This window comes from Berghia stephanieae, chromosome 4, assembly GCF_034508935.2.
Source record: "Berghia stephanieae isolate SIO BIC M18660-M18661 chromosome 4, UCSD_Bste_1.3, whole genome shotgun sequence".
NCBI lineage: Eukaryota > Metazoa > Mollusca > Gastropoda > Nudibranchia > Aeolidiidae > Berghia > Berghia stephanieae.
This window is the reverse complement of record NC_088363.1, coordinates 46,343,184-46,355,683: the sequence shown is the minus strand read 5'-3', so window position 1 is coordinate 46,355,683 and position 12,500 is coordinate 46,343,184. Positions and strand designations below refer to the sequence as shown.

At 37.2% G+C, this 12,500-nt stretch overlaps 1 protein-coding gene across 1 annotated transcript in view; it reads left to right on the top strand.

The window, feature by feature from the left end:
- Positions 1-12,500, top strand: part of LOC144970691 (protein inturned-like) — an 82,191-nt gene that overhangs the window by 31,408 nt on the left and 38,283 nt on the right. The window lies entirely within an intron of this gene.

Sequence of the window (12,500 nt, the reverse complement as noted above, 5' to 3'; positions counted from 1 at the left end):
GAGCGCTTTTAATGGGGTTTCAAGCCAAAATCAAGACATATGCTCAAGATTTGTCCAAAGCATACGATGGTGAGATAGGAGTTTAGGCTTGGTACAGCACACTCTGCAGACTAAACTGTATGGACCCCTGGTAGAGCCGAGGAAGACAACGGCGTTCCTTCACCAACGAAACAGTCAAATTTGAAGACAATATTAAATATGTGGGGGGGGGGAACAAAGAAAAAGAAGAAGAAGAAGAAGGAGGAGGAGGAGGAGGAGGAGGAGGAGGAGGAGGAGGAGGAGGAGGAGGAGGAGGAGGAGAAAGAAGAAGAAAAGGAGGAGGAGGAGGAGGGGGAGGAGGAGGAGGAAGAAGAAGAAAAGGAGGATTATGAAAAGAGGAGGAGGAGAATATTATTTCGTCATGAAGGGCACCTAGGGAACTGCGAACCCCCACCTTATGCAAAGTTGGCCATTCATTACAACCCCTCAGCCATTCAGCCATTTATTCTCAGGGGCCGATAATTCATTCCGACAAACCATTTCATACACCACTTGGCATGTTCAAAATGAGCCACCATGCACACAAAACCATTTTTTTTTTTTTACCTCTTTTGTGGTGAACACCAGGTTTTGCCAGATAGATTTTGGTTGTAACTGCTAAATAAGTCTTCGGGTGTGGGTGAGGGTCTGTGGGTGGGGGTGAGGGTGGGGGTGGAGATATTAGATTGTGTGGATTAAATTTTAATTTATTTAAGTATCATTTTTATATCATATAATATATATGGAAGTAGAAACGTATCTCAATATTCTTATTTTTACAGTTATGAGTGACTACTATTGATATTATGCGTCTAGGTAGAATACTCACCTGTCTTGCCCGTCAGATAACTCTTACCAACACCCAAGACTATGTGTAATCTTAAATGTTTATAATCTGTTAGAAGGACATTAGTGATAGCTAATCACCAAAATGTCGGTATAGAAACAATGAAGAGACGAGTGACGTCCTCTTTAATTGTTCTATACTTTGATGCGTATAAGTGTAATCTTTTCTTTTTCATGATTTTGAAATGAAGAAAAGAAAGCAAAGAAAAGATAATAAAATAAAACAATGAAACGAAACCGCCAAAAAATAAAAAGAAGAAATTTACATCGATTATTTGAAGTCAACAAACTTCTACAAAAGATATTCCAATGTTTTAAAAGAATGTAGCATTAGAAATCCCAATCTGACAACCCTGTCTGCCATGGGGAAACCACAAAAATGATGGGTACATAACCTTAGTTTACCTCATTGAAGCAAAAAAGTAAACACTCGGGGAAAATTCACAATTTCACCTCTGAGACCTAACGAAATCTGAACATCCAATATCTTCTGGCTAGCCTTATTGTTAACCCGTTTGTGGCTGGATAGGATTTCCTTCAAAATATAATTCCTTAGATGGTCCATTTCTATATACATTATACGAGCCCATCAGAGCCCAAAGTCTCGTGAAACAAGAGTCCGACAGACAATAATAATTGCTCGCTACCCATTGAACAGGACGTTGATCTATCGCAAGGTACTTTCCACCAACTCTCACAAGCCCAGCCTTCCGTTTCGTGATGGACATAGGGGTGGTGGTGGTGGGGGGGGGGGGGGTTCAGAAAATAATATCGACTTCACTCGGAATCGATACCGGGCTATTGACGTTTGAGGTAAGTGCTCGATAAACTTAAATATCGGGATTCCCCCCTCCCCCCCCCCCCCCCCCCCCCTCCTCTCTCTCTCTCTCTCTCTCTCTCTCTCACACACACACACACACACACACACACTCTCTCTCTCTCATACACACACACACACACCATTTGTATTCACATCATTCCTGAATGTGTTTAGACCGGAAGCGAATGTCCGAAATGATGCAACCTTAATCGATTAGAATTTTATCGATAGCGGTCTGAATTCATTCAAACCTGGTCAAAATACCCCTCAAGCTTGTCGGAGTATGTTTCTCTGAGACGCGCAAAGTCATATCAACGTAATATTTGGCTTTTAACACAGTCCAGCAGTTATGCGGCCGCTCAGAGCGTTTGTTTGGTGTTTGTTCAATCTTTTATTCATACGGCCATTATAATGGCTCTTTGGTCTTTGACTGCTGGGTCTATTGCCCAGTTCTATAGGGTTATAAGCGATAACGTGATTTGATAAGTTATCTTGGTGTTTATTGATATTATAATAAATAGATACTACAAGTTATGAGGATATAAGTTCCAAAGCCTGTTAAGACTCATCCAGACAAAAAAAAAAGGAGTTAACACTCTCAAGTAGTATATTTATTAAATCACCAGAGACAATAGTATTTTTCAAAACACAAGGCGTATTGTCTGTTCTATGAGGCTGACAAGAGATTTATCTTTATGTCAATAAATAAGTTATTTGTTTGTTTGTTTGTTGTATTTTTTTAAGTAGTCTTTCAGAGCCATGAAACCCATAGAGCTGTAGTTAATCCCGATTCCTATAGCGTGAAACGGACACTAACAATTGATTGCAACCCTTTAGATACGATGCTAGTCTATCGCAAAGTACTTACCGCCAGATTTCACAGACCCAGCTACCCAATCACTGCTGGGTGGACAGGAGGGTCAGAAAAGAATCTCGACTGCACCCGGGAGCGATCTCGATCCCCTTGCGCGTGAAGTAGGTGCTCTACCAACTGAGATTGAGCTACCGGGACCACCAAGTCATTAAGTAAATGACTCCCCAAAAAATGCAGTTTTCTCTGAATGAATGACGAAAATGTGACATAGCAGGTTTTGAAATTCACTTTATCTTATAGTGGTAATGTGCGTGCGTGTATGTGTGTGTGTGTGTGTGTGTGTATGTGTGTGTGTATTTGTGTGTGATTGTTTGTTTGTGAGTATGTGTGTGTGTGTGTGTGTGTGAAAAGGTGGGGTAGGAAGAGGGGTAACATGATAAGTCAAAGCGTATTTGGGAAAGCATGGGAAAGTAATTCGATGCTATTGAAAGTCTATGAATAATTTGCCGTATGTGATATCAAAGCAGGTCAAACCATGAAAGAACGTAAGACATAATATTTTATCATAACCAGTTATAGCGTAAATAAAATAAACAGATAAATAAATAACGATTTGTATTGCATTGAAAGAAACAAAACAAAACTCGCAAGGGAGGGTGGTGGTGGTTTGGGGGAGGGGGGAGTGGTGGGGGGGGGGGGAAGATATCAGCTGTGTGAAGAATTTTAAATATTAACTTATTTGTACGTGTGTTCCTGATCTTCCTATATATCTCTTTACCTATCTTTCTTCAAATATATCTATCTATCTATCTATCTATCTATCTATCTATCTATCTATCTATCTATCTATTTATCTATCTATCTATCTATCTCTTCATCTATTTACATATATACGCCTGTCTGCCTGTCTCTTCCTCTAGTACTCTCTCTCTCTCTCTCTCTCTCTCTCTCCCTCTCTCTCTCTCTCTCTCCTCTCTCTCTCTCTCTCTCTCTCTCTCTGCATGTATGTATGTATGTATGTATGTATGTATGTATGTATGCGTGTGTGTATGTATGTATGTATGTATGTATGTATGTATGTATGTATGTATGTATGTATGTATGTATGTATGTATGTATGTATGTATGTATGTATTGGTATGTATGTATGTTGTATGTATGTATGTATGTATGTATGTATGTATGTATGTATGTATGTATGTATGTATGTATGTATGTATGTATGTATGTATGTATGTACGTACGTACGTACGTACGTACGTACGTACGTACGTACGTATGTATGTATGTATGTATGTATGTATGTATGTATGTATGTATGTATGTATGTATGTATGTATGTATTTATGTATGTAAGTATGTATGTATGTGTATACATTGTGGTGGCGCCTTTATGTATTGTAAAAATGTTATCAAAACCGACATACCATTCCTCAATCATTTTTTAAAAAGAAAGTAAGAAAGTCTAATTGTTTCATTAGATTGTTGATATTTTATATTTTTACACTTACCATAAATGTCCATTAAAATGTATTAGATTCCATTTCCATTCTAATTTCATTTCTATAATACGATTTACTATTTAAAAAATTGATAAATAAATAAAAATCCGACCTATCAGTCCGCAACCCGATATCAATGGTGTCTCATTCTGACAAATGGCCTTTTTCTTTCAATTTGGTCAGAAAATGTTAACTTTATATAATATTATGCCTATAAATGATGATGACCCCCCCCCCCCCCACAATCAACCAACACACCAAGTCACTGGTATTATCGTTGAAGACACAGATTGAAAGTGTTTTGACAAGTTAAGCGTTATTTTTAGGTATACATAAGTTGCATTTATTAAGATTATTAGACACATAATAAAGATTATTAACCCCCAATTTGCTCATTTGGACAACATGGGTGATTCCTGTTGACATCAGACATCTTGTTTGATGGATTATCTATATTCCTTCGTGGAATGCCTAGGCGACGATATCGTATGATGCCGTGGCGGAAAGGCGTAATTAATTTATTAAGTTACATTTAAGGAACACAATATGTTTGTTTATCTGACGAAAATGAGAAAAGGTATTTTGTTAGTGTAGGCAGTATGTGTATAAAAAACCTCTTTGACAAATTGCTGTGATATAGCAGGTTACTGGATTCACGCCACGCCGATGAAGCCGTTTTCATGTTTAACCCCATGAAGATGGGATTCGATTTTACTGATATCAACCTGGTATCGAACTTTACTCGGTTTGTTTGTTTATTGATAGTTGTTTGTTTCTTTCTTTTTAACTAAAGAGTAATGTATTAGCGATGCGGCTTGAAGTTTATTTGTTGCTTAAATCTGCTCTTTTGGTTCAGTAAAGGTATCTTGCAGTGGAGCCATAACGTATAATATTTGGAATTTTATTTGTATTCTGCTTTATGGTATGCTGTATGATACTCGCCTTCAGTCCTGAATCGAGTCCCACTCTGCGCGGGGGGGGGGGGGGGGGGGCACTAAGTTGAGGCATTGGAAAAAGCTCTTTACATACATTCTCTCACCGTACTGAGGTGTAAAATGAGTGCCTGAGCGTTAACAGCGTTGTCTCTGTCTAAAAAACAAACTAATACGGCCTTAAGGGCATTATGAATCGTCCCACTCATTATTAAGTGTTGCTATTGGCACGGAACTTTGAGAACAGTAAGTGGATATTGAGACTATGCGCTTAGCCAAAAAAATTACAACATTCACTAGCCGGATATAACCTACCAACAAGCACAAACTATGTGTAACCATAAACGTTTATAGTCTGATTAATAGAATTTAGTGAGATCTACTCATAAAAATGGCTGGCTAAGAACAATAACAAATAGCTGAGTGATGACGTCAATTTACTTATACCGATTGCTCTATATAAATCCCTTATCTGGGATTTGTTTGAATTTTATTTTTAATTTGAAATTGATTTATGGGTTTATAAAGTTATGGATCTGACCGTGAAAGGGTTAAACAAGGCGCGTCAATATTTACAGGTTTCTTGTTAGAAAAGACATTATCAACGAAATTCTAGAACCATTTTGTCTCCGCGTTTTGATGTGTTCGGCTCTCAAACGTTCAATCTGTCAACAGCTCATGCCGGGGGTTGAATAACTTGGAGTTTACAGCAATCTGAAGTGTCAGTTATTTGGGGTTTTTTCCCCCTTTCAGTCGTCTGTTGTCTTACTTATGTCTATGTCAGCGAGCGCATAGTTTTTTTTTTTGTTTGTTTTTTTTTTTTTCTTTTTAAAACCCTTCCGTGGGTCCCGAACATGTCATAATGTTATTATTATTGTCCTTTATTTGTCAAATAGAACCTGTCAGATTATTGTTACTCTTCTAAATTGACATGTAAGTTATAAATAATGAATTTTATATAAGAGAGAGAGAGTAATATATATATATATATAAATAAATATATATTATTTTCTTTTTTTAAAATATTTACCACAATGTTTGAGACAGTCTACATTAATGTTTCAGGCTTAATTTGCCATCGTCAGGACTGAGTTGTTTTGTTGACTCAGTCCTGACGATGGCAATTTAAGCCTGAAACATTAATGTAGACTGTCTCAAACATTGTGGTAAATATTTTTAAAAAATAATAATTCGCTCCATTACTACATGTCGAGCACTTTTCGTACCATATTTGTATCAAACACGATTAAATATATATATATTATATATATATATATATATATATATATATATATATATATATATATGTCTGTTTGTGTGTGTGTGTATGTATGTATGTTTGTATGTGAAAGAAGAGAATTGAATGCAGAGAGATAATAAATAAATAGTAAATAGACAGATAGAGCGAGAGAGAGAGAGAGAGAGAGAGAGAGAGAGAGAGAGAGAGAGAGAGAGAGAGAGTGTGTGTGTGAGAGAGAGAGAGTTGAACAAACATTTGCCTGAATCACCCATATTGTCGAAGTTAATACATGATCATTTCGCTTTGGCAAGAAAAAATATGAGATGTCTATTCGTCAGTGATGACGAACAGGCGCTAGATAAATAATACGTTGAGTGGTACCTAGACCGGGGTCCAATATGTTGCTACTCGAGTAGCTACATATCAAAAACAAATGAGGGACCTACTCAATCAAGTGTTACAAGACATAATACAACCTTACCCACCCACGCTTTTCTTTTGTTGTTTGACTTCAAAGAGAGATACATACCTGTCTATCACAAAGGCTACATATTGTGTACAAAAACTGCAGATTTTCAACGCCATTGTAAGGATGGCTATAGAAATAAAATAATATTTACTACAGAAGGATTCCCCGGACAAACTGAATGACGTTTTGGGTTGTTTTCTGTATGAACCTCAGTGTGGATTTGTACGCTGTAGGGGGTGCACTTATGTTTGGAGAAACTGTGTCATAAAATAAAAACGTAAGCTTTTATACAGAGCAATATGCACCAAGCATGCTCAAAGCACAACGAGTTCCCAGTTTAAAACATTTAACATATGGGACGAGGCATAATACCTGTAAGGCGCTTTTTGCCATATATAACGCTGTCACCGCCGGCAATGTAGTCATGTTATACTCGAGTGCCGTGAGAGAATGTAATGAAAGAGCCCTTTTTAAGGACTCAACTTTGCGCTACCACTCAAAGCGGGACTCAAACCAGGGACCTACTAGTCCGAAGACGAATGTCATACCACAAGATCACACAGCCCCATGGAGCTTTAATGGTACCAGTGAGAGGAAACGATTGGAGATTGCCAACCGTTTTAGATTCAGGACCTGACTAACGGTGACTATCTCGCTGTGAATAAGTAAGGTTTGATAGAATTGCCCAATTGTATTCTGTCTGGTGAGAGGATATGGCGCTACAGAGATGAGTCTAAGATAGCAGATGATTGAGGACGGCACAAGAATGAAGTGATAACACATAACAACCTGTAAACCAAAACAATATAATATGACAAAAATGATAAATTGACGCATAATGATTTGCGTTAGGTTATGAGATTTGTGGGTCTGAGCCAGTCTCGATGAATTTAAAGATACCACGTATGTCATCCTATCTGGAAATAAGACAAAGATTCATAAGTTCATTTTGTTCATATTTTTTTCTCCTTCACGTTATCCTTACATTAACCCCCAAAATACAACCTTAACCTCCCAGCCTTCCAACATGTCTAATAAACTTCTTTGTCCCACCACCCGACTTTCCCTTTATACAAATATACTTAATGATAAGATTGACAAGATTAACCCAGACGTTTCTGTATCCACCTGGTGGCGGGATTAGCATGGGGATGTTTTCCTTTGGATATTCCTTATTTGATTTAGAAAAATGTCACGTACACTATTAATGAGTTAATGTATTGAGCCTTTACGTTAAATAGACCTGGGAAAGCAGAAGAGATTATAATAATATGTAGTATCTCTGACCACGCTAGAGAACTAAAAAGTAAAATAATTTTTAGATAAAATAGCCAAGTCATACAACCATCAATAATATACAAGATGCATATCCATAATCATTATCTTGACCATTTATAGAACGCAATATCCACTAAATGTGCTCAAATCGCTTTCCAATGGGTCACTAGCCAACAGCAACACTAAACATGTAAGACGATTGATTGGAAGGAAAAGAAGAAATTTTGCATAGGCTACTGATACAACTTAAGCACTAAAATTAACTCGACTTGACCAGTTAACTGCAGGACTTTGAAAAAATATGATGTATTTGAAAATTTGGCTAGAAAACTCGTCCTTCAAATATCGATCGAATTAAATGACTCTCATTTTGGGAGAGAAAAAAACCTCTCGTAACTGGGACTTTAAGTTCCAGGTTTAAGAGTTTTTTTGTCAAGATGAGGGTCGTTTACATTGATCGATATTTGAATGACAAGTTCTCTGACCAAATTTTAGAATACGTGTCTTTCCAGAGCACCGCAGTTAACTGGTAAACTGCAAAGCTGTACAAAAAGGGGGGCTGTGCTGAATGCTGTTGTGTTATCATGGAATGTAGAAAAAAATCTAACATTTGCCATTGACGTCACAGAGCCTGGCTGGTATAATGTAGGGGTCCTGTGACCACAGTGACAACATGGCTAGAACACGTAAAAAACGTCATAGATGTCAATCATGGCTTATTCAACAGTTTGCCTGTCATGTGTGTGTTTGTTAAAGTGTGTGAGTATGTGCCTTCATAGGTGTGTATTTGCGTCTCTCCATCATCTCTCTCTCTCTCTCTCTCTCTCTCTCTCTCTCTCTCTCTCTCTCTCTCTCTCTCTCTTTCTATCTCCATCTTTTTAGCTATCTATATTATATCTTTCTAATTATATATCTTTCTCCTCTTCTCTGTCTATCTATCATTTTCTCTACCTACCTATCTATCTATCTATCTACCAAACTACTTTCTCTACCTATATATCTATATATTTACCCACCTGCGGACCTACCTATCTCTCTGTTCTTTCTTACCACGTGTGTGTGTGTGTGTGTGTGTGTGTGTGTGTGTGTGTGTGTGTGTTTGATGTACTAGGGCTTAGCTGTCAATAAATCATTCATTCTGCCCTTGTTTTTGATTATGGTCAGGCGGGTGATGCTGATGGTAGTGTGTTCGTTAGTCATCAACGATGATTCAAGTCTTAGACTTTGTGAGGCGACAAATAGAGTAGATAATAATGATGATAATGATTATGATGATGATAACGATGATGATGATGATGATGATAATAATAATAATAATAATTATTATTATTATTATTATTATTATTATCATTATTATTGTTATTATTATTATTATTATTATTATTATTATTATTATTATTATTATTATTATTATTATTATTATTATTATTATCATAGTACTACTAATAATAATAACATTAATGATAACAATACTGTTACTTGAGATGAGAGAGAGAGGAGAAAAAATACCCCCCCCCCCCCCCCCCCCCCCCGCCTTTCAAATTAATAAAAACACCCGGAAGAAAACTTTACTAAAACAACATTGAACCTGGCTGTGTTCTATCCAATTCTCCTTAAATCCCCCAATCACCTGTGTCAACACAAATTAATATTATATCCCAATCTATTTTATTTCCTCTCAGGATAGATTATGTAGCGTATGAGATGAATGAATGCTCTTGTCCATAGCGAGTTGTAGGTAGAGAGAGAGCTGTAGTCTGGTCTATTGGAACCGTGTCCTATGTCCAATGTTAAATGGATTAAGATCTCAAATGCCCAACTTGCCACGATTCATTGACCTATACTGGTGTTTTCGGAAGAAGGAAAAAAACAACAAGTTTTTAAAAAGTTTAACCAGAAAACTCGTCCTTCAAATATCTACGGATTAAAATTACCCTCACCTAATCAACAACAACAACAACAACAACAACAACAACAACAACAACAAACCCTCTAAAGCCTGGGACTTTGCGTAGAAGATGAGCTAAATGAATGGCCTGGTCCATAGCAAAGTAGAGTTGTATAGAGGGCTGTAGTCTGGTCTATTGGAACCTTCTCATATGTCCAATGTCAAATGGATTAAGTTCTCCAATTCCCACTTATCATGATTCATTGACCTACACTGACATACCCTGAAAAATAAATTAAAAAAAAAACACACATATTTAAAATTTTGGACAGAAAACTCGTCCTTAAAATATCTACTGATTAAAATGACATCTTGTCATCTTGTCAAACTTCTCAAACCTGGGACTTCGCGAAGTCACAAGTTTGAGAATGTTTTACAAGATGAGGGTCATTTTAATCAGTAGATATTTTAAGTACGACTTTTCTGGATAATAGAGGGGCGTGAAATTGAAATCTATTAAAATCTTCTCCTGTGTTCAATTTCGAATGGATTAAGTTCTCGAATTACGACTTATCACGACTCAGTAACGTTAACCCTTTGACTGCTGAACAGAATTTCTTTAGATCGATTCCGAATGTCGCTCATCATTAGCCAAATCTATGTTATTATAACTGAGCTGTCAAAACGAATGAGAAGAATTGTAAAGCTTAAATGGATTGTTCAGGTTACGGGTTCCCTCTTTATCAAAACAAATGATTAAATATTGATACTTTGCGTTTAGGTAAAATACTTACAACAGCCGTCAGCAGACTATAACGTACCAACACACAAAAACTGTATGCAACCTTGAACGCTTATAATCTGATTGATACAATTTACTGAGAACTAATCAGCCAAAGACTGTATAGATACAATAACAAAGAGCTGAGTGATGGCAACCTCTTTCTATCTATAAATAGAACGAAGTTGACGTCACTCAGGTCTTTGTTATTGTTTTTGCCATCCGCGTTAATGAGTAACTATCACAAATCTGTTTTAATCAGACTATAAACGTTTAAGCGAACACATGGTTTTGTGTAGTGGTCCGTTATACTTCCGGATGGCAATGTTGTGAGCTTCTTAGCCAAGCGCATAATATCTATAAGAAGACTAGAGCAAATGACTGGTGTTGAAAAAATTAATAAGTGAATAAAGGCACAAGACATTATTATGTTAACAATGTCGTGAGACAAAGATTTTTTATTATTATTATTGGCTCAAGAGTGTTTAGGGCGACCTGTAGTTATTTGCAGAACTGATAGCCCAGATACTCGTTTACACCTGAGTACAATGAGAGAATGTAATTAAAGAGCGATTTTCAAATGACTCAACTTTGCGTCGCACAGGGCGGGATTCGAACATGGGACCTACCGGTCCGAAAGCGAGTGTCATACCACTAGACCGCAAGGCCATACAAATAAAAGAATAAGTGTTATCGGAGTGAAATATTAAAGGGATTCTTGTATCCATGCGTCACGAAATATAAAACTTGTTCTCATCGCGGACTCCCAAGGTCGTGCTACAATATGGAACTCTTTGGAAACTTCTTAAACTCAAGTGACGCAAGAATGAATCAATTTACATATTAATTGTTCTCAAATGTCGATTTGTTGAGAATAAGGTGTTAATCCCACTTTTTTTTTTTTTTTTGAATCACTTTGGCCACAAGCTGAGCATGTTTTGTTATAGGGACAAACAAGCTATACATTGATTTTATTAGCCGATCATATTGCAGATGTCGGCGGCAGGGTTTTCTTTTAGTTCATTACGCATGGAAGATCTTAGAGTGCAATGCATTTTAAAATTGTATAACAAGGCGGAACGACAGGTTACCCCTGCCTGAATCTGGAATTGTGTCGTGGTGAACCAGACGTCAGTAATTAAAGTTAACGTTTGAATGAGGAACAAAAGCGGGATTTCAAAACAAAAGCAAACAAACAACAACAAAAAACAACCGGTTCCAGTATCATTGAAAGTGTAAAACCACTCTTCAGAGGGGTGGATACATGCCTTGTGTAATTGATTGTCTGGTTTCAGAGTGATGGCATCTTATTTTCTTGTCTAAATCTATGCTGGCCGTCAATAATAGGGAATGAGATTCGCGGAAGAGTAGCGTCCCTTGATTGGACGTCACCGGCGGAAAAGTTATTAGAGAGAGAACGTCATGTTGGTTGTGCGCATGCGTCTCTCGTCCTCGCTTCCGATGAAAGCAGCATGAGACACTTCACCGAAAGCGAGGACGAGAGAGACGCATGCGCAAAACCATGTTGACGTTCTCTCTGTCATCCATCCTCGCTCTTTAACGTCCCGTAATCCTAGAAGGATGAGTTTTCTGGCCAAATTTAAAAATATGTTTTTTTGGGGGGTTTTTTTCCAGAGTACGGCAGAGTGGCGGCGGTAGTAATAATCATAAGACATAATCCCTTATGTCCATGTGTGTGTGTGTGTGTGTGTGTGTGTGTGTATGCGTGTGTGTGCGTGCGTGTGTGTGTGTGTGTGTGATATAATATCACATCGCCACGAATATTTTATTCTCTATTGTCTTCTGGTACTTTCCTACACACCACATTTCTTGTTATTATCATCATAAGTGCTGCTCCACTCACTTTTCTGAATATATTTATTTTTATTTATATATATATATATATATATAT